Source organism: Rhinoderma darwinii, chromosome 4 (genome assembly GCF_050947455.1).
Source record: "Rhinoderma darwinii isolate aRhiDar2 chromosome 4, aRhiDar2.hap1, whole genome shotgun sequence".
NCBI classification, from domain to species: domain Eukaryota; kingdom Metazoa; phylum Chordata; class Amphibia; order Anura; family Rhinodermatidae; genus Rhinoderma; species Rhinoderma darwinii.
In genome coordinates, this window is record NC_134690.1 from 297,709,116 (window position 1) to 297,730,865 (window position 21,750).

At 40.7% G+C, this 21,750-nt stretch overlaps 1 long non-coding RNA gene across 2 annotated transcripts in view; it reads right to left on the bottom strand.

The window, feature by feature from the left end:
- Nucleotides 1-21,750, bottom strand: part of LOC142761163 (uncharacterized) — a 40,400-nt gene that overhangs the window by 13,736 nt on the left and 4,914 nt on the right. The window contains exon 2 of one of the 2 annotated variants that reach the window (XR_012883531.1): nt 5,173-5,290. This is a non-coding gene — a long non-coding RNA (uncharacterized LOC142761163). Of the gene's footprint in view, nt 1-5,168; nt 5,291-21,750 lie in introns of both variants that reach the window. The other variant, XR_012883532.1, reaches the window with a different exon arrangement.

Sequence of the window (21,750 nt, forward strand, 5' to 3'; positions counted from 1 at the left end):
TTCGACTGAAACGTCGCATGGGTGAATAAATAGCTCTTGCTCTTTTTTGGAAGTGCTGCCTCTGTCCATTCTTTGTCTGCTTGACTGCGCAAAAGGCACTTGACAGCTCCGTGTGGCAGCATCATATGATGCGCCGCTGCGTGGTTTTCACGCAGCCGCCATCATTATGACACTCCATTTGGATGTTTGTAAACAGAAAAGCACGTGGTGCTTGTCTGTTTTTATTCATCCTTTTGACAGAAGTTGCGCAAATCATGCTCAAGTAGCTACTATCTATCCTGCCGCAACTAGGGATGGGTGGACATTTTCACCATGTAGTTGTATGGTGAACACCTTATTACTATGGTTTATTATAGTCATGATTTAGAATTCTAAAGCCATTATGTATGCTATTAACCTAGAAATGCTAATGAGATTACACGGTATGCTATAAACCGCCAAAGGGCATTATGGAATGGAAAATAGGATGTAAATACCTGAAAGGAAGAGCCAAAGCCAGGAACATTATTCTAGCTGGTCAAAAGGCCTAAGGCAGGAAACGGTAATCCCAGTCAAGGCCAGAAACATTTATGGGGATTAGGATTAGCCTTTCTACAGAAAGCATGTAGTTGGAGGCTTATGGGACAAGGACATTGGTTATGACAAAGTCATTCAGATTTATTAACCCCTTAACGACCGCCCACCGTCTTTTGACGTCAGGCGGTGCATGTACTCCGTCTACAACGAAGCCTTTTGGCGTCGCTGTAGTAGAGGGGGTTTAGTGGAACTCTGGTGGAGTCTGCACTAAAAACCGGCTGTAAGTAACAGATCCGGTTCTTAGTGCAGCCATCAGGACCTGCCGATTTCGTCGTAACAGCATGTGACCGCTGTGACAGCCAATCGCAGCGGTCACATGCTGTTACTGTGTACAGAGCCGCCGGGAGTGTCTAAATGACAGCTCCTACTCTAAGAATGAGCTGTTGCTACCAGCTCTGTTCTTAGAGCAGTGATCAGGAGCCAATAGTATTGGCTCCTGATCTTTTGTGATCACTATGAGATCCAATCCTACAGTAAAATAAAAGTAAAAACATGTATCCGCTTCTCCTCACTCTGTTCTAGCTGTGGAGAGAAACAGATACAAGTATGTCAGTGTCCCCACACAAAATCACTTGTTCCTCACACACACTGACAAAAATGTGGGGTTTTTTTTAACCTATTTTATAATATAAGTATATTTACTGTATATATTAAGAATCGTACTATAAACGACTTTGTTTTTAGGGTACGCTGTTAGACGGCGTAGGGTGCTGTTCTGGGCTTGGATTTATGGTTTGTGTTAGGCGTAGGGTTTAGGTTTGAAAAAAAAACGTAAAAAATAAATAAATAAAACGTTTAATTCCTTTAGTGTTCTTAATTGATAAAAAAATGTAAACCGCTAGTTCCATTTATTATTTGCGGTTTAGACTATCATTATGGCTGCCAGAAGATACAGCGTTGAGGAAGCCTATCAGATGCTATGCTCAGATACGGATTCTGCATCTGAAGTTGAGCTTTTACGTGAAAGCGACAGTGAAAGTGTCGCTTCAAGGGATTCTACGGATATGAGACCCAGTAGCAGTGATATGGGAGACGGTGCAGTTGCCACAACGTCCGTTCAAAGTGCAGCCCCTGAAATTGCGCAACCCCACCAAACCGATTTAGTGTGGGAACCCACAAGTTTAATTCTCCCACCATAAATGACTTTATTGCTACTCCTGCCATAAGTACCAATATCAGTAATTTTTCACCACTAAATTATTTTAATATTTTTATTACGGACCAAGTTTTGGAACATTTTGTGCAGGAAACAAATTTGTATGCCAGGCAGTACATTGCAAATAAGCCTTCGTCACCTCATGCCAGGTTGTGGAATCCCACAAATGCAAAGGAAATAAAAAAATTCTGGGCCTCACCCTTAACATGGGAATTATAAAAAAAACCCTCTATTAGTTCATATTGGGCATCAAGCCCTAATCAAGCCACCCCCATTTTTTCTGGCATTATGTCACGCAGCAGGTATGAAATACTTATGCGATTTCTCTACTTTAGTGACAACCTACAGGCACCCCCTTCCAGCGACAGAAGTCGTGACCGGCTGTATAAATCAAGGCCTTTGCTAAATTTTCTTAATTCCTCCTTTTCAGGAGCATATACCCCTGAACAAAATGTAGCAGTGGATGAATCGCTAATGAATTTCAAAGGGCGTCTCTCATTCCGCCAATTCATACCCTCAAAAAGTGCAAAATACGGGGTAAAGATCTACAAGTTATGTGAAAGCACTACAGTCTACACATGTGCATTTAAGATCTACAAGGGTAAAGACAGTGAATTTAATCCACCAAGGTGCCCTCCAAATATTGGTACCACTGGTAAGATTGTGTGGGATTTAATTGGCCCTTTCCTACACAAGGGGTATCATGTATACACTGACAGTTTTTATACCAGTGTGCCATTGTTTAGCGCCCTTCATTGTGCCAACACCGGAGCCTGTGTCACAATACGCAGGAATCGCAAAGGTTTCCCACGTCAACTTGTGGATAAAAAACTACGAAAGGGGGAGTCATGCACTTTTCAAATTGAGAAGATGCTGGCTTTAAAATTTAGTGACCGCAAGGACGTTTACATGATCAGCACTATCCATACAAGTGCAACAGCAACTGATAGAGAACGCCTCTGCAGATAGACAAAAGCCTGTGTGTGTCATCGGCTATAACAAATTCATAGGTGGGGTAGATTTGTGCGACCAGATGTTACAACCTTATCTGGTTAAAATGAAAACCAGAACATGGTATAAGAAAGTGGCAATATACCTCATCCAGGTAGCGATGCACAACGCATTTGTCCTGTACAAAAAATCAGCGGGCAGGGCGACATTCTTTGAATTTCAGGAGAAAGTGATTGAAGATCTCCTATTTCAATCTGCAGACCAGAGAGTAGTCCATGAGTCAGAGGATGTACGCCGACTCAAGATATTATTCGTCCGCTTGTCCTTCCAACCCTGGTCTATGCATAAGTCCCTGTTTTGAAATCTATCATACCGTTGCACATTACTAATTTCCTTTTGTGAGATGTAAAAGTTAAAATGCAGGATTTATTTAGGATTTGATTTTTCTGTACACCTCTTATAGAAATATACTTTTCTAGATTGAGTCATTTTGGGATATAACCCAGTTATAGAAAGTGGAATAAGGCCCTGAAATTCATTCAAGATAAAATTGTGCCCTGAAAGCTCTTTATTTCCTTTTCCGTTATGACTATGTCCTGCCATAAATAGCTGTTACTGACTGGGGATACGGCATCATTTTTTCTTTTTATTCTGAGGATTTCTAATAAGCGAGCTGTTCCTTATCAATACACTATGGGCTTTATTAGTTTTGTTCTGGTTTTTGGTGGACCTCTTACACCCGACAATACTTCTTGAAATAGCGACATTAATTTGGGGAGTAGTGGTCCTTTACTGTATCTATACATACGGTGTGGGACACTGCCCCTTTATATATTCTATAGGTGATTGGTTGTTTTGTGCACATGGCGGTTCCTACCTTGCCGGGCAGGGGCTTATTATGGTGTACCGCGTCACTTGGCACATTCGTCCCTTATATAGGGATTGATGGAGCTAAAGAGACGTTGTATGACCAGTTACTTTGAATAATAAAGTCATTACAGCCCTACAAATTTTCTTTCATCCTGTGAACATGCTCTAGTTTTCCACATAGCTGGATACATTCTTCCTCCTTTTTTTTTTTATATATTGCCTTTTTCCGCCAACAGTTTAATACATTTTCCCACTAACTTACTATATATCAGAGCGGGTTGATATACATAATGTCTATGGACTGACATGATTTCAGGACAGCTGCTTTCTTAGCACGACAGTCATATGGTGTAGAAACTGTTAGGGACATATATTTCTCAATCTAGAAAAGTAGAATCATCCCATTTTCAAGCAAAATGTGTGCCCTGAAAGCCTCCGGGTGCTCCCTTCCTTTTGGGTCCTGCCGTGTGTCCAGGAAACACATTAGGGCCACAATGGGGATATTTTTGAACACAGGAGAAACAGGGTGATACATTTTCTGGTGCATTTCCTTATTCTCATGTCCTCTGTACAAGAAATCTGACCTTAAAATGACTCATTTGTGAAAGAAAGTGAAATAAAATTTTCTTTACACCTGCTTTGCATTAATTCCTGCAAAAACTGTGGGGTCAAAATACTTAGTACACACCTAGATGAATACCTTAAGGGGTCTAGTTTTCAAAATGGGGTCATTTATGGGGAGTTTCTATCGTTCTGGTAGTTCAAAACCTCTCCAAATGTACAGTAGGGCCTAAAACAGTTTCAAGCAAAATATGAGACCTGAATGCCTCCGGTTGCTCCCTTCTTTCTGGCACTGCCGTGTGTCCAGGCAACGCATTAGGGTCACAATGTGGGCATTTTTGAAAACAGAAGAAACAGGGTGATGGATTTTGGGGTGTGTTTCTTCATTCTCATGGTCGCTTTACAAAAAAAATAAAAATCTGTCTTCAAAGTGATACTTTTATGAAAAGTGAATTATATTTTTTTACGCCTGCTTGGCATGAATTCTTCCAAAAAAACTGAGGGGCAAAATACTTACAACACCCCTTAATAAATACCTTAAGGGGTGTAGTTTTCAAAATGGTTTCACTTGTGGGTGTTTCGACCATTCTGACACCTATGAGCCTCTGAAAACCTGGCTTGGTGCAGGAAAACAATCTACTTCAAAATGTATAAAATCATTACTAAATTTGTAAGTCTTCTAAAAAAATTTTTTTCAAAAGTGCTGCCAAAATAGAGTAAAGAGATGGAAATATATATTTAATAAAAAAAATTGTACAGTATGTATGTACATATGTGACATATTGCAGTTAAAAATAGGGAAAAATTATATTTACAAAATTTCTTAAATTTTTCTATTTTTTAATTAATTTCCGCAAATCGTATCAGTCTACTTATACCACTAAAATAAAGTACATGTGACGAAAAAACAATGTCAGAATTACTTGGATATTCAAAACTTTCGCAGAGTTATTCTCTGATCAAGTCAGACATACCAGATTTAACAAATCTGGCTTGGTCATTAAGGTCTTTTCAGGCCCGGTCATTAAGGGGTTAAAGGAACTAAACTATGTACCTACTATCTGACAGCAACTCTGGCTAGCGACGACATGGTAGAAGCTGGCACGGAGATCTGGTTGTTTCACATTTCTCTAGGAATTGGTGTCCAGTGTCAGGAGGCAGCAATAAATCTTGAGGCTAAAAGAGAAAACAAGAGACGTAAGCTTCTAAGAACACTCCAAGAAAACCATTTAGCATCATGGATAGTGCTGCTTACTAGGGGACAGAGCACAACGGGTTCATAGAAAATTAAAATGATTATGCCCCACTCTCTCAGGCAAAGTTTTTTTGTTTTTATTTTAAAGAGGCTCTGTCACCACATTATGTGGCCTATCTTCTACATAACGTGATCGGCGCTGTAATGTAGATTACAGCAGTGTTTTTTATTTAGAGATTTTCACGTTATGACCTATTTTAGCTTTATGCTAATGACTTTCTTAATGCCCAATGCGTTGTGGAGAGAAGTGTATGACGCTGACCAATCAGCATTATACACTTCTCTCCATTCATTTACAGCAAGATTACGCTTGCTGTGCTGTAAGTCCCACACAAACGTTAGCGAAGTGTCGGGATTGTGAATAGACATCGCGTCCTGGCTGGTAGCAATGTCTATTCACTCTCAAGACACTTCGGTAACGTTAATGTGTGTGTATGTGGCTGCACATAGTGAACAACGCAGGATCACTATGTGCAGAGTAAATGAATGGAGAGAAGTGTATGACACTGATTGGTCAGCGTCATGCACTCCTCTGTACAACGCCCACTTGGTCAAAAGTATAAACACACCCAATTGGGCATTAAGGAACTCATTAGCATAAAGCTAAAATAGGTCATAACTTGGTCAAAATAGATGGTTTTTCTAAATAAAAAAAAAACTGCTATAATCTACATTACAGCGCCAATCACATTATGTCGAAGATAGGCCACTTATAATGTGGTGACCGAGCCTCTTTAAGGGGGAAATAATTACTGATAAGTTTTATGTGGAAAGCCTTTGCAAGCTGCTGCACACAATTGTACAGGCCAGTCTTCAATTACAAATTCAGTTGAAAGATATACTATAACTTCAGATTTGTCAGACTATGGAGGCTAGAATGAAAGAGCCGACTCTAGTGCCCTTTGCGTTTTGACCTTCGAGAGAAGTGATGACAGGTTAGACTAATCCAGCAGCTGGCAACCCGCGCCTCTAGCGGTTGAGAAACTACAACTGCCAGCACGCACCGACAGCTGCAAATGACTGCTGTAATGCAATTCTCTGGTCTGTCATCCCCTCTCCATGGTCAGAGTGAAGCTGTCCCTTGGTTCCAGTCCACTTCTTACATATTAGTAATCTAGCAACTGAGGAGAACTGCGGATCCACGTTTTCCTACTGTCCTCTCATGGTAACTAATTCCATGTTTATAAGGTGCAATGGAGTCAGATTTGTTTTTGAGCTAGTGGTATAATGGCAAAATATGGCCACTGATGGAGGGGCGTGTGACCAGACCCGTAAATAAGAAGCCTCCATTGAATAATGCTGTGCACGGCACTTGATAGTTTCCTTTATGGTGCACAATGTTATTCAATGGATGCTGCTGATGGAAAAATGTGGTCACATACCCCTCCAGACAGGGCCGTAATTGGAGTTGGTGCTGCTATTGGCACTTTTAGGGCTGACACCCCCGAAAACGCAGCTTTAACGGCAAAAAAAAAAAATCGCACCGTGTGTTAATTGTTGTGGATTTTACCTGCCAGATGAATTCAATAGGGGAAAACCTGCGACAGAAAACCAGCGATCCCGCAGCATAAATGGACATGCTGCGGATTGAAAAAACGCTCCGCAGATCAAATGACCTGTTTTTCAGTGGGGTTTTTTATGCAGCGTGTGGAGATTTGTTCAAATATCATCCATTCTAAGCTACTGTATTACACTGCGGATTTTTTGCAATGAAATCCATTGCGTAAAATCTGCAGAGTTTACGCTACGACATACCCTTGAAGAAAAGCTCAGTGCTAGCCCATTAACAATCCCTCCCCTGCCCCCTCCCTCACATGAACACTGGGGCCATTTCCCCTATACTTTAGAAAAATAAAAATCACTCCTGAAGCAGCCCCCCTCGAACTGGAGCAAAAAAAACTGACCGTTACCTCAGTACATCGTCCTACTTTAAAAGTAGGCCAATGAACAGACGTAACCTGGGTCCATGTGATGTAAACTAACCAATGATCACGTAGAGCTGTCACTGCTTAATTTCAACAGACCCAGGATGGCAAGTATAATTGTTTTGCTTATTTAGTTATTAGTATTACTAATGTGTTTTCTTCTTTTTTTTGTGTTATTTTACAGGTTCGGTTGTTGGAATACGTCAGATTCGAGGACTACTTCGATGACGGCACTTTTATTTTCACTGAAATGGTTATGTGGGGCGCTTTTATTTCAATAAAATGTTTTTTCTGTGTAGGTGTTTTTTATAACTATTACTACTGACTTAGTAATGACGGCTGTCTGACTGACAGCGGGGCTTAGTGTTAGCTGGTGAAGAGGCTAGCATTACCCTCTCCATTATGACCCCGATACCCACTGACACCAGGGGTGCCAGAAAGAGCAGGGTACGATCTAGTACCCGACCATCTTAAGTGATGGTTGGTAACTGGGGCGGCTGCAGGCTGGTATTACCCTGGGAAAGCCCAAAAACAAGGGTCCTTCCCATCCTGATAATGCTAGGCTGCAGCGGCTTTATAATATCTAGCTCGTTATGAAGAATAATTAATAAAGCAATTATTTATTGGAAGAAAAAAAAAACAGATGTGGGGGTCCCCACCTTTTTTTTCATATCCAGCCAGACAAAACCACAATCTTGCATTAGCAGGGTGGGAAAGCCCATTGTTTTTGGGCATTCCCAGCCTGCGGCCGCCCCAGTACCCGACCATCACTTCAGATGGTCAGGTACTGGATCGTACCTGGCTCTTCCCAGTATCCCTGGTGGCGGTGGGTACCGGGGCAATAATGGGCGAGAGAGTGTTAGCCTCTGCACCGGCTAACACTAAGCCCCGCCTTAGTAATGGAGGCCATCTATCAGACTGCCACCATCACTAAGGCAGTGGTAATAGTAAAAAAAAAAAAATATAATATATATATTTTATTGAACTAAAAGGCCACACAACACTAGTTAAATTTATTGAAAATAAAAATGCTGTCATCTAAAATCCTTGAATCTGACGTAGTCCAACAACCTGTAAAAAACAAAATACACAAAAAAAACATTAGTAACATTAACTTCCCGCTTTAGCCACTTTGGACTTTCCTGACACAGCCTCATTTTTCAAATCGGACATGTTTCACTTTATGTGGTAACGTCGGAATGTTTAAACCTATCCAAGCGATTGAGATTGTTTTCTCGTGACACATTGGACTTTATGTTACTGCCAAAATTTGCTCGATATGTTCAGTATTTAATTGTCAAAAACACCAAAATTTAGCGAAAAATTGCAAAAGTAGCATTTTTCGCAACATTAATGTATCTGCTTGTAAAACAGTCAGTTATAACACAAAATTGTTGCCAACTAAAATCCCCCATATGTCTACTTTAGATTGGCATCGTTTTTTGAACATCCTTTTTTCTAGGACGTTACAAGGCTTAAAACTTTAGCAGCAATTTCACATTTTCAAGAAAATGTCAAAAGGCTATTTTTACAGGGGCCAGTTCTGTTGTGAAGCAGCTTTGAGGGCATTATATATTAGAAACCCCAAAAAAGTCACCCCATTTTAAAAACTTCAGCCCTCAAAGTATTCAAAACAGCATTTAGAAAATTTCTTAACCCTTTAGACTTTTCACAGGAATTAAAGCAAAGTAGAAGTGATATTTATACATTTCATATTTTTTTTCAGTAATTAATTTTTAATCCAATTTTCTTTATAACAAAGTCTTAGAGAAATGCAACTCAATATTTATTGCCCAGGTTCTGCAGTTTTAGGAAATATCCCACATGTGGCTGTAGCGTGCTACTGGACTGAAGCACCGGCCACAGAAGCAAAGGAGCACCTAGAGGATTTTGGGGCGTTCTTTTTATTACAATATATTTTAAGCACCATGTCAGGTTTGAAGGGCTCTTGCGGTGCCAAAACAGTGGAAATCCCCCATTTAGGAAACTACACACCTCAAGGAAATTATCTAGGGGTAAAGTGAGCATTTTGACCGCACAGGTTTTTTACAGAAATTATTGGAAGTTTTTAAAGAAAATGTAGGTTTAGCGATTTTTTTTCTAATTTCCACAAGGAATAAAAGAGAAAAGGCACCAACAAATTTGTAAAGCAATTTCTCCTGAGTAAAACAATACCCCACATGTGGTAAACGGCTTTTTGGACACGGCAGGGCTTAGAATGGAAAGAGCGCTATTTGGCTTTTGGAGTTCACATTTAGCAGGAATGGTTTGCGGAGGCCATGTCACATTTGCAAAGCCCCTGAGGGGACAAAACAATGAAAACGCCCAAAAAGTGACTCCATTTAGGAAACCACACCGCTTGAGTAATTCTTCTAGGGGTGTAGTAAGCATTTTGACCACATAGATGTTTCATAGAATTTATTCGAATTGGGCAGTGAAAATAAAAACAATCCTTTTTCTTCAATAAGACGTAGCTTTAGCGCAAAATTTCTCATTTTCTCAACAAATAAAGGAAAAGAAGAACCCAACATTTGTAAAGCAATTTCTCCCAAGTACAGCAATACCCCATATGTGGTCATAAACTGCTGTTTGGACACACGGCAGGGCTCAGAAGGGAAGGAGCACCATTTGGAGTGCAGATTTTGCTGGATTGCTTGCTGGGCGCCTGTGGGACCAAAACAGTGGAAACCCCCCCCCCCCCCAGAAGTGACCCCATTTTGGAAACTACACCCCTCAATGCATTTACCTAGTGGTGTAGTAAGCATGTTAAAGAGGCTCTGTCACCAGATTATAAATGCTCTATCTCCTACATAATGTGATCGTAATGATCGTTTTTCAAAATAAAAACCACTGCTGTTATCTACATTACAGCGTCGATCAGATTATGTAGGAGACAGGGCACTTATAATCTGGTGACAGAGCCTCTTTAACCCTGCAGGTGTTTTGTAGAAATTAGTGTGCACTCGATGTTGCAGAGTGAAAATGGTATTTTTTTGCATAGATATGCCAATGTGGTGCCCAGCTTGTGCCACCATCATAAGACAGGTCTCTATTATGCCGCGTTTCCCGGTTTTAGAGACACCCTACATTTGACAGGGCTCAAGAGTGAAAGCGTACCATGTAAAATTGAGGCCTAATTTGGCGATTTACAAAGTATTGGTTCACAATTGCCGAGGCTCTGATGTGAAATAATAAAAGAAACCCCTGAAAATGACCCCATTTGGAAACTACACCCCTCAAGGCATTTATTAAGGGGTGTAGTGAGCATTATCACCCCACCGGTCTTTTGCATAAATGAATGCGCTGCGGATGGAGCAAATCAAAAATTTATATTTTTCCCTAGATATGACATTTCAGTGGCAAATATGTCATACTCAGATTATGCCACTGGAGACACCCCAAAAATTGTTAGAAGGGTTCTCCCGGGTATGACGATGCTATATATGTGGAAGTAAACTGCTGTTTGGGCACGGGCACACTGTAGGGTTCAGAGCAGAGGGAGCGCCATTTGGCTTTTGGAGAGCGGATTTTGCTTGGTAGTTGATTTGTTTGATTATTAATGGTGTTTCCATTTATAATGTGGGGCATATGTGAGCTGGGCAGAGTACATCAGGGGCATAGTCAGGTGGTATAATGTGGTAAAAAACAATAAAATAATCCATAGATGTGTGTTACGCTGTGAAGCAATCCTTTCTGCACAGGCCAGTGTCGCACTGATATATGGTGTCCTTTCTTATGCCCCTTTTAGTCCACACTCCGCACCTTTGCAGTTTGGGGAATTTTGCTGGGAAAGTTGTCCTGGTATAATACGGGCACCGTCGCTTCCAGCGGATATGTGTGGGGCCTCCCCTTCCTGGTTCCCTAATTTTAGGTCCTTGATAAATCGCCTCTTGAAACAGAAGAAATGTGTCCCTCGGGCTGCACAACTGCATATTTTTTATTTCCTGACTTATTGGAGCCATAACTAATTTTATTTTTTCCATAGACGTAGTGGTAGGAGGGCTGTTTTTTTGCGAGACGAGCTGTAGTTATTAGTACCATTTTGGGGTACCCCTTTTATCCTATTTTTTGGGAGGCCAGGTAAACAAAATAACGCAATTCTGGCATAGTTTTTTTAGGGTTTTTTTTATACAGCGTTCACAACGCTTTATAAATTACATGTTATCTTTATTCTGCAGGTCAGTACGATTCCGGCGATACCTAACTTATAGAACTTTTTTATGTTTTACAACTTTTTGCACAATAAAATTACTTTTGTAAAAAGAATGTATTTTTTCTGTCGCCAAATTGTGAGAACCATAACTTTTTAATTCTTTTGTCGACGGAGCTGTATGAGGGCTTGTTTTTTTGCGAGACAAGCTATAGTTTTTATAGGTACCATTTTTGGATACGTGCGACTTTTTTATTCCAATATTTGTAGGGCCAAGTGACCAAAAAACAGAAAATCTGGTATAATTTTTTACTTTTTTTTACGCTGTTCACCGCGTGCAATAAATATAATATTTTGATACCTCAGGTCGTTATTTGTCGCAGCGATACCAAATACGTATGGTTTCTTATTTTTCTTCAATAATAAACGACTTGATAAGAGAAAAAGGGCGATTGTGTTTTATTTTATTACTTGAAACTTCTATTGATTTCAAACTTTTATTTTTTTTCACTTTTTTTTACACTTTTTCAAGTCCCAATTGGGGACTTGAAGGTCCAACTGTCTGATGTTCTTATTTCTAACACATTGCACTACCTACGTAGTGCAATGTATTCGATATAAAATGATCGTTTTTTACCGCTCAGACGGTTGTAGATGACAATTTTGAAATATAGGTTATTACAACATTATGTGTTTATCTTACAATATTATCACATGTGGGTAAAATACCCTTTTTCTTTTCTTTTTTGGTTAGAAGGTGGCTACAAAAAAGAAAAAATTGATGGATGTAATTAGAGCTGTGATTTAAAGAAAACATTTTAATTCAAAGTCCAAGTTTAATCCCAAAGGGCATAATGTTTTTAATTGATAGATCCATGTTGTAATAACCTATATTTCAAAATTGTCATTTGTAGAAGGTGGATCATTGTGATTTATATAACCGAGCATTGTTATTCATATAGGTGGAAGGAATGTGGGGATCATCATGGAAAATGCATCGTATTGGTTGTACTTCTATGTATGTTTATTGTATATGTCTTGGAGAGATTGAACCTTATTCACACAGCTTTTAGTTAAGTAGCATAGACGAGTCATGCAATTAGATCTCATTATGCTGCAGCGCAGTTTCACAACAAATAATGAGGTTATTTTATTCATAAACTACACTTATTGTGTGAATGATTTTATTTTTCATGTCATTTTATCATTGTTGTTTTTAAAATTGGCTGTTTTTATATACATAAGCAATTTAAAACTGTTGTATGTTAAGAAGACTGACCGCTATTTAAACACATGTATGGTACACGCCCATATGCCCCAGAGGAAGCCAGAAGGGCGAAACCCAGGGTCAGGTTGCATTATTTGGCGTGTTATCTTATGCTTTTATCTATATCTATCTTTGTAAGTATGGAATAAACTCGTGGAATTTGTAGTTTCCAAAAGGTAGTGCACTATCTCCTTTTTCTCCCTTGTTGGAGATTTAGATCATCAAGTACGAGGATATACACAGCAAGCAGTTGCATTTCTGCAGTTTCATTTCTGTGTAGCACCACAAGTACCAGCGAGATATACACACCAGTGGAGATTTGGATCGTTTTTTCTGCATGCTAGCTGAGGGAAGGTCAAACCCTTGATGGACACTTCAGACTTTACAACTGTCTGAGCCGTAAAAAACTATCATTTTGTCTGTTTTTTTGTGGTGTATTTAGGATTTCACCTCTTTTTTACCTGCTCCGGTTGTTCATCTCCTTGTTGAGATATTTCAGTGAGTAGAGAGCCGAGTTGGATATTTGGTTGTTACAATGTATTAGATGTCAGTTATTCACTGACAGCGAGCCGATTAGGCTTCGCCTCCCAGCAGGGCCTATTCGGCTTCTGTACTGGCAGAGCAGGAGGCCATTGTGTCTCCTGTTGCCATAGAAGCAGTCGCCAGTCCTGATTGCCTGTCAGGGCTGGCGAACTGTTGGCAACTGCTAAGATGCAGCGATCACTTTCGATTGCTGAATCGAAGGGGTTAATGGCAGAGATCGGAGCTAGCTCCGGTTTCTGCCGTTACAGGTGTATGTCAGCTGTAACATACAGCTGACTTCCACCGCTGATGACACCAGATCAGCTCTTGAGCAGGCGCCATCTTGCCGGTAGCTACGGAAGCTGATCAGGCTCCGCCGCCAGGCGGGTCCTGACCAGCTTTCGTGCTAGGCAGACCGGCAGGCCAGTATTAGTATTATCCGGTTTCATTGCTGGGGTTCCGATGAGCTGCAAACACCTTAAGTGCATCGCTCGTGTTTGAGCGCTGCACTTGAGTTAATGGCGGGGATCGAAGCTAATTTCGGTCACCACCATTACAGCCGGATGTCAGCTGTAAGATACCACTGAGATCCGGCGATGATGGCACAGGCTCAGCTTCTGAGCCGGTGCCAAACATTTGGCGTATGGATACGGCACTTAGCGGGAAGTCATGGCTTTCCATGGCGAACCCATACGGCAAATGTCGGGAAAGGGTTAAGTAAGAAAGCAAAACCATTATCATACTTGCCTTCCTGGGTCTGACAGCAAACAAAGCAGCTCTTAGCGGTCATTGGTTCATTGAAATCACATGGTCCCAGGTTACCTCAGTTCATTGGCCTACTTTATGTCAATGAACGTAAATAACCGGCCACAGAGGCATTCAAGCACTAGGAGTTACTAAAGCTGGCAGGGCTCAGCAATACATTTTCCGGTGATGCACGCCTGGTCTTTTCTGATCAGGCCTGCTCCGGCGGAACGATGTCAGGCGGCGAGAACATCATCGCACCGCCTGTGCCACCAGAAAGTGCCGAATGAGGAGGAAGGGAATGAATGGTTCCCTTGCTTCACCTGCGCTTTCAGTTGTATCTTCCTAAGGACATAGATACAATTGAAGACGTACACATTACATTAGGGTTGTCACGATACCAGAATTTGGACTTCGATACTGATACTTTGTGTAGTATTCAATATAACAAAACTTGGCCAACAATAAAAATAAAAAAAACATTTTCCAGTTTGACTTGAGGCACATGGTTTGGATAATTTTGAACCTCCATGTGCCTCACATTAATAGTAATTAACCCCTTAGTCAATGGACAACACATTGGGTTAATGTGTGAGGTACATGATGGGGTTAATTACTATTGAGGCACATGGAGGTATAAAATTCATAACACCACGTGCTTCACATTAATAAGTGAAGGAAAGCAGTTTTTATATTTTCAGTGTACATATTATAAATGATGCTATAAATTTATTGTGAAGGTTATTACGGTCGCAACAATACCTAATGTGTGTATATTTTATGTATTGAGACTTATTTTATGGTTTATTGTAAAAACGGGTGTATTGTTTTAAAAAAAGGTTTAAAAATACTTTTTTATTTTTAACCCCTTAGGGACACAGCCTAGTTTGGGCCTTAAAGGAACAGTGTCATCACAATTTTTTTTTTAATATGTTAAAGATGTTAGTGCTTTATTAAAAACGTTTATATTTGTGTGTTTGTGTTTTACTTTTTCTTATTTTTACACTTTTTCTTCTCTATGGGGGCTGCCATTTTTTGTTCCATTTCTGTATGTGTCGATTAACGACACATACAGACATGGAATACGGCAGCCACAGTCCCATAGAGACTGCGAACGGGTCCCGTCCCATCCACTTCTGTGTACGCCGTCTGTGTGGGAACTGCGCATGCACCGCTACCACACAGTCCAACTTGAAATTGGCGCCGTCCGGCACCATTTTCCTGTGGACCGGAAGTCGCGGCCGGACAGTAATATTACTACTTCCGGTCGCGGCTTCCAGACTTGTGCACTTGGACCAGCGGCAGCAGACGGAGCGGACGGGCCAGAGGGAGCCGCGGCGGCAGGAGCAGGTAAGAGATTTCAATGTATGTTCATGTTTGTGTGTGTTTACTACTGTATGTAAACCTACTACACTGTGTGTTAGCTCAAAAAATGGCGACACACAGTGTAGGAGGTTAGACCGTTCAAACCCCTCGTTTATCCCGGCACTAGCCAGGATAAAGGAGGGGGGGGGGTGCTGAGAGCTCACTAGAGCGAGGGCTTTTTACCCAATTTTGCAATGCTGCAATTTTGGGAATAGCTCCATCTAGTGACCAGCAATGGGAAATTTTATAAATTAGAATTAATTTATAATATTTCCTGACTCGTGAAAAAAATAAAAAAAATTTGAACAATGTTTAATCACCCACACACTAAATGTTTAATTAAAAAAAAACAAACATGTTTTTCTGGCAACACATTACCTTTAAGGCTCAGAGCCCATTTTTCAAATCTGACATATTTCACTTTATGTGGTAATTACGTCGGAATGCTTAAACCTATCCAAGCGATTCTGAGACTGTTTTCTCGTGACACATTGGGCTTTATGTTAGTGGTAAAAATTTGGACGATATATTCAGTATTTATAGGTGAAAAATTGCAAAATGTAGAGAAAATTTATAATAAAAAAAAATTGCCTTTTTCAGAATTTAAATGCATCTGCTTGTAAAACAGATGGTTATACCACCCAAAATAGATACTAGTTCACATTTACCATGTCTACTTTAGTTTGGCATAGTTTTTTTGAACATTATTTTATTTTTCTTGGACGTTACAAGGCTTAGAATATAAACAGCAATTTCTCATATTTGAAAAAAAAATTCAAGAGCCTTTTAACCCCTTAGTGACCAGCCCATTTTAGGCCCTAATGACCAAGCAATTTTATTTGTTTTTCTATAGTCACATTCAAAGAGCTATAACTTTTATTTTTTCGTCTACATAGCTCTATGAGGACTTGTTTTTTGTGGGATTAGTTGTACTCTATAATAGCACCATTTTAGGGTACATAGAATTTTTTTATTAACTTTCATTATCTTTTTTTGGGGGGGGGGGAGATTATAGAAAAAAACTGAAATTCCACCATGGTTCTATGCGCTTTTAAATTGACGCCGTTCACTGTGCGGCGTAAATAACATGTTACCTTTATTCTATGGGTCGTATGATTACGGAGATACCACATATATAGAGGTTTTTTATGTTTTACGACTTCTGAACAATAAAAACACTTTTGAACTAAAATGATTTGTTTTTGCATTGTTGCCTTCCAAGAGCTGTCACTTTTATTTTTCCATCATTGTAGTGATTTTTTGGGTTTGTTTTCTGCGGGACGAGATGTAGTTTTGATTGGCACTGTTTTGGGGTGCATGGGATTTATTCATTCATTTTTATTATGACTTTTTTTTGGGGGGACAATTGAAAAAAATTGCAATTTCGCCATTGTTTTTTGCGTTTTTTTGTTACGGTGTTCACCTTGCGGTTTAAATGACATTAACTTTATTAATGGAGTCATTACGGTCGCGGCGATAACATATATGAGTACTTTTATTTTATTTTTTACACTTAAACTAAATAAAACCACTTATGATGGAAAAAAAATTGATTTAGTTTTTTACTGTAATTTTTATTAATAATCTTTATTTCACATTTATTCGTATACCAGAGCATTATTGCCTGTCAGTGTAAATCTGACAGGCATTCTATTAGGACGTGCCTCCGGCGCGTCCTAACAGGCATATGTCCAGGGCAGACCTGGGGGCTTTTATCAAGCCCCCGGCTGCCATGACACCCCATCGGAGACCCGCGATTGCATTTGTGGGCCGCCGATCGGTGACAGGGAGCTCACTCCCTCTGTAAACAAGTTAAATGCCGGTCGCTATTGACGGCGACATTTAACGGGTTAATCGGCCGCGATCGAAGTAAACTTCGATCGCGGGTGTTTGAGCAGGAGCCCAGCTGTCATCAGACAGCTGAGCCCCGGCTCCAGCCTGCACGGGTGACCCGTGCAGGACTTAGACTAGGCTCACGTGAAAAGGCGTCAGCCTAGCCTAAGGCCCCTTAGTGACGAACGTGAAAAGTAGTATTGTTGGTCACTATGGGGTTAAAGGTACCTGTTCGGTTCTGAGTGGCTTTGAGGGGCCTATGTATTAGAAACCCCCATAAAACACCCAATATTGAAAACTAGACCCCTCAAAGTATTCAAAACAGCATTTAGAAAGTTTAACCCTTCAGGCATTTCACAGAAATTATAGAAAAGTAGAGGTGAAATTTGCAAATTTAACTTTCCTTGATGAATTTCAATTGTATTCAATTTTTTTCTGTAACACAGAAGGTTTTACCAGAGAAACACTACTAAATATGTATTGCCCAGATTCTGCAGTTTTTATAAATGTCCCACATGTGGATCTAGTGCGCTAGTGGACTAAAACACAAGCTCTAGAAGCAAAGCAGCACCTAGTGCATTTTGAGGCCTCTTTTTTATTAGAATATATTTTAGGCAGCATGCCAGGTTTGAAGAGCTGTTGAGGTGCCAAAAAAGTGAACCCATTTCGGAAACTACACCCCTCAAGGAATTCATTTATGGTTGTTACCATTTTAACCCCACAGTTTTCACACAGTACGTGTTTGAATTGGGCTGTGAAATTTAAAAAATGAAATTTTTTCCAATATGATGTCATTTTTAAATCAAAATGTCTTATTTTTACAGGGAACAAAATACCCCATTTTGTTGCCCAATTTCTCCTGAATGCAGCAATACCCCATTTGTGGTGATAAACTGCCGTTTGAGCCCATGGGAGGGCTCAGAAGGAAAGGACCACCATATGGCCAACTGGGGATTTTCTGGTGCTAAGTCATGTATGCAGAAGCCCCAGTACCAGTACAGTTGAAATCCCCAAGAAGTGACACTTCTTAAGGCATTCATCTAGAGGTGTAGGGAGCATTTTGACTGGAGACAAACTGTAATGTGGGTTCTCCTGGGTACGGCAATACCCTCAAAGTGGCTGTTATCTGCTGCCTGGGCACACGGCAGGGCTCAGAAGGGAAAGACGAGGGGGGATAAGCTGTGCGGAGTGCATTAGGGTAAGTATAACTGGGGTAGATTAAAAATCAAGGGCTGTATGATAAATTTTAAAACACTATCATACAGAGCCCTGGATTTTCAGGACACGTGTCACTGATATATTGTGTCCTCCCTTATCCCCCTCTTATAGCAGACTTTGCACCTCTTGACTTTTTCCATTCTTGCCAGTTTGGGGAACTTCTCCTGGAAAGTGTTGCCCTGGTACGATGAGTGTGGCCTCGCGGCCAGAAGTACTGGGTGCCCCACCCTTCTTGGTCCCTAAAATTAGTTTCTTGATAACCACGTCTTGAAATTCCAGGAATGTTCCCCTATGGCCTGCACATCGACGTAGCACGTACGCATTGTACAATGCCATCGGTATGATGTGCACAGCCAGCTTCTTATACCACACTGCATGGCGCTGTATGGTTTAAGGACTTGATCTGACAAGTCCATCCCTCCCATGTACCTATTGTAGTCCAGGATGCAGTCTGGTTTGGGGATCTATGTACTGGCACCTCATACAAGTACATGGGTACTGGTGTGGCATCTATCTTGTACGTGACACAATATGTTGCTGCTAGATTGTGCCATGCTCTCACCCCTTCTTGTTTGCCCAAGCAGAGTCTTGGGGGGACTCTCTTAGTTCTTCTAGCAGTGCCACATGCCTCAGGACTTCTGGAAGCGAGGCACTTAAAGAGTGGGAAGCTGGTATAAAAATTATATGCGGGCTCCCGGGCCATACACGTTCCGTAAAAACGACGGTCGTGTGCATGGCCCCATAGAAATGAATGGGGCCGCAATTCTCCCGTGTATTTTCAGGGGAAATGCAGCCGCAAAAGCACGTTCGTGTGCATGAGGCCTTACTGGGAGTTAATGCAAAAATTGTGTGGGATTTGGTGCAGCCACTTCTGAACCAGGGTTACCACCTCTACCTGTAGAGCCTGTTTTGGCCTTGTGGACACAGATGATTTTTTCAAATCTGACATGTCACTTTATGTGGTAATAACTCCGGAATGCTTTTACCTATCCAAGCGATTCAGAGATTGTTTTCTCGTGACATATTGTATTTTATGTAAGTAAAAAAATTTGGTCGATAAATTCAATATTTGTGAAAAACTTCAAATTTTAGCAAAAATTAGCAAAAATTAGCATTTTTCGAAATTTAAATGTATTTGCTTGTAAAATTTATCGTAATATCACACAAAATAGTTACTAGTCAACATCCCCCGTATGTCTACTTTATGTTTGCATAATTTCTTTTCACGTACTTTTATTTTTCTAGGACGTTACAAAGGCTTAGAACTTTAGCAGCAATTTCTCATATTTTCAATAAAATTTCAATAGGCCATTTTTTCACGGACCAGTTCAGTTCTGAAGTGGCTTTGAGGGCCTTATATATTAGAAAGTCCCCATAAATCACCCCATTTTGAAAACTGCACCCCTCAAGGTATTCAAAACCATATTCAGAAAGTATTTTAACCCTTTAGGCGTTTCACAGGAATTAAGCCAAAGTAGAGGTGAAATTTACAAATTTCATTTTTTTTGCCGAAATTCATTTCTAATAAAAAAAAAATCTGTAACAGAAGGTTTTACCAGAGAAACGCAACTCAATATTTATTGCCCAGATTCTGCAGATTTTAGAAATATCTAACATGTGGCCCTAGTGTCCTAATGGACTGAAACACAGGCCGCAGAAGCAAAGGAGCACCTAGTGAATTTTGGGGCCTCTTTTTTAGGAATATATTTTAGGCACCATGTCAGGTTTGAGGTGGTCTTGTGGTACCAAAACAGTCGAAACCCCCAAAAAGTGACCCCAGTTTTTTTGCAGAATTTAGTGGAATTAGTCTGTGAAGATGAAAATCACCTATTTTTCTGTGGAAACATAGAATTTTAAAATTTTTACAAGGAATAAAGGAGAAAAAGCCGCACAACATTTGTAAAGCAATATCTCCCGATTACGGCAATACCCCATATGTGGTCGTAAACTGATGTTTGGACGCACAGCAGGGCTCAGGAGGCAAGGAGCGCCTTTTGGATTTTGGAGCGCAGATTTTGCTGGATTGGTTTTCAGTGCCATGTCGGGTTTGCAACGCCCCGGAGGGACCAAAACAGTGGAAAACCGCCCAAAAGTTACCCTATTTTGGAATCTACACCCCTCAAGGAATTTTTCTAGTGGTATAGTGAGCATTTTGGCCCCTCAGGATCTTTTTTAGAGCTAAGGTGACCAAAAAAACAGCGATTTTGGCGCTTTAAATTCTTTATTTATTACAGCATTCACCGTGCGCAATAAATTACGGTTTAATTTATTCTTCTGGTCGGTACGATTACGCCTATACCATATGTGTATAGTGTCTTTAAAGTTTTGCGGCGTTTGCACAATAAAATTACCTTTCTATAAAATAATTTATTTTCTGAGACACGCTATTCTGAGCCATAACTTTTTTATTTTTTCGTCAAAAAAGCTGTGGGAGGTCTTGTTTTTTGCGGGACGGGTTGTACTTTTTATTGGTACCATGGGGTAAATGCGACTTATTGATCACTTTTTATTGTATATCTTGGGAGGGGCGGTGACCAAAAAATAGCGATGCTGACAGTTTTCCGTTTATTTTGTTTGCGGCGTTCACCGTGTGAAAAAATGATTATAGTTTCATAGTTTGGGTCGTTACGAACACGGTGATACCAAATGTGTACTTTTTTTAACGTTTTCATTTTTTCCCGATAATAAATGACTTATTATAGGAAAACAAAACCTTTTATTTTTGCACTTTTATAAAACATTTTTATTAACTTTTTTTACTTTTTACACTTTTTTTGACCTGCAGCTCTGATCGCTGCTAGAATACATCACACTACCTAGGTAGTGTAATGTACTCCAACTGTCAGTGTGACGTCACAGTCACTCTGACAGTTGGTCTACGAGGATCAGCCTCTGCTGATCCTCATAGGCTGACATACATGGCAGACTTGGGGGCCGTTGTTTGGCCCCCGGGTGCCATCACAAGCATCAGAAGCCCCCACGATTGCATGGGGGCTGCTGATGCGCAACAAACCCGCTACATGCGGAGATCGCAATCGAGCCCCGCATGTAACGGGTTTATTGCAGAAATCAGCGGCCATGAGCCGCTGATCGGCAACACTGGAGTGTCAGCTGTCGGGGACAGCTGATCTCAAGTTCCCGATGCACACTGTCGCCGACAGTGTGCCATAGGGAACGACACTGACTTCCTGTCACTCTGACAGGAAGCCTATCAGGACCAGCCGAAGGTTGGTCCTGATGGGCTTCCGTCCATGTCACACCCGGAAGCCATTTTTTGGCTTCCGTTTGCCATAGTAACGATCGGCAAACCCCGCGATTTCGGACCGGGGTCTGCCGATATGTTAGAAACCCCCAAAA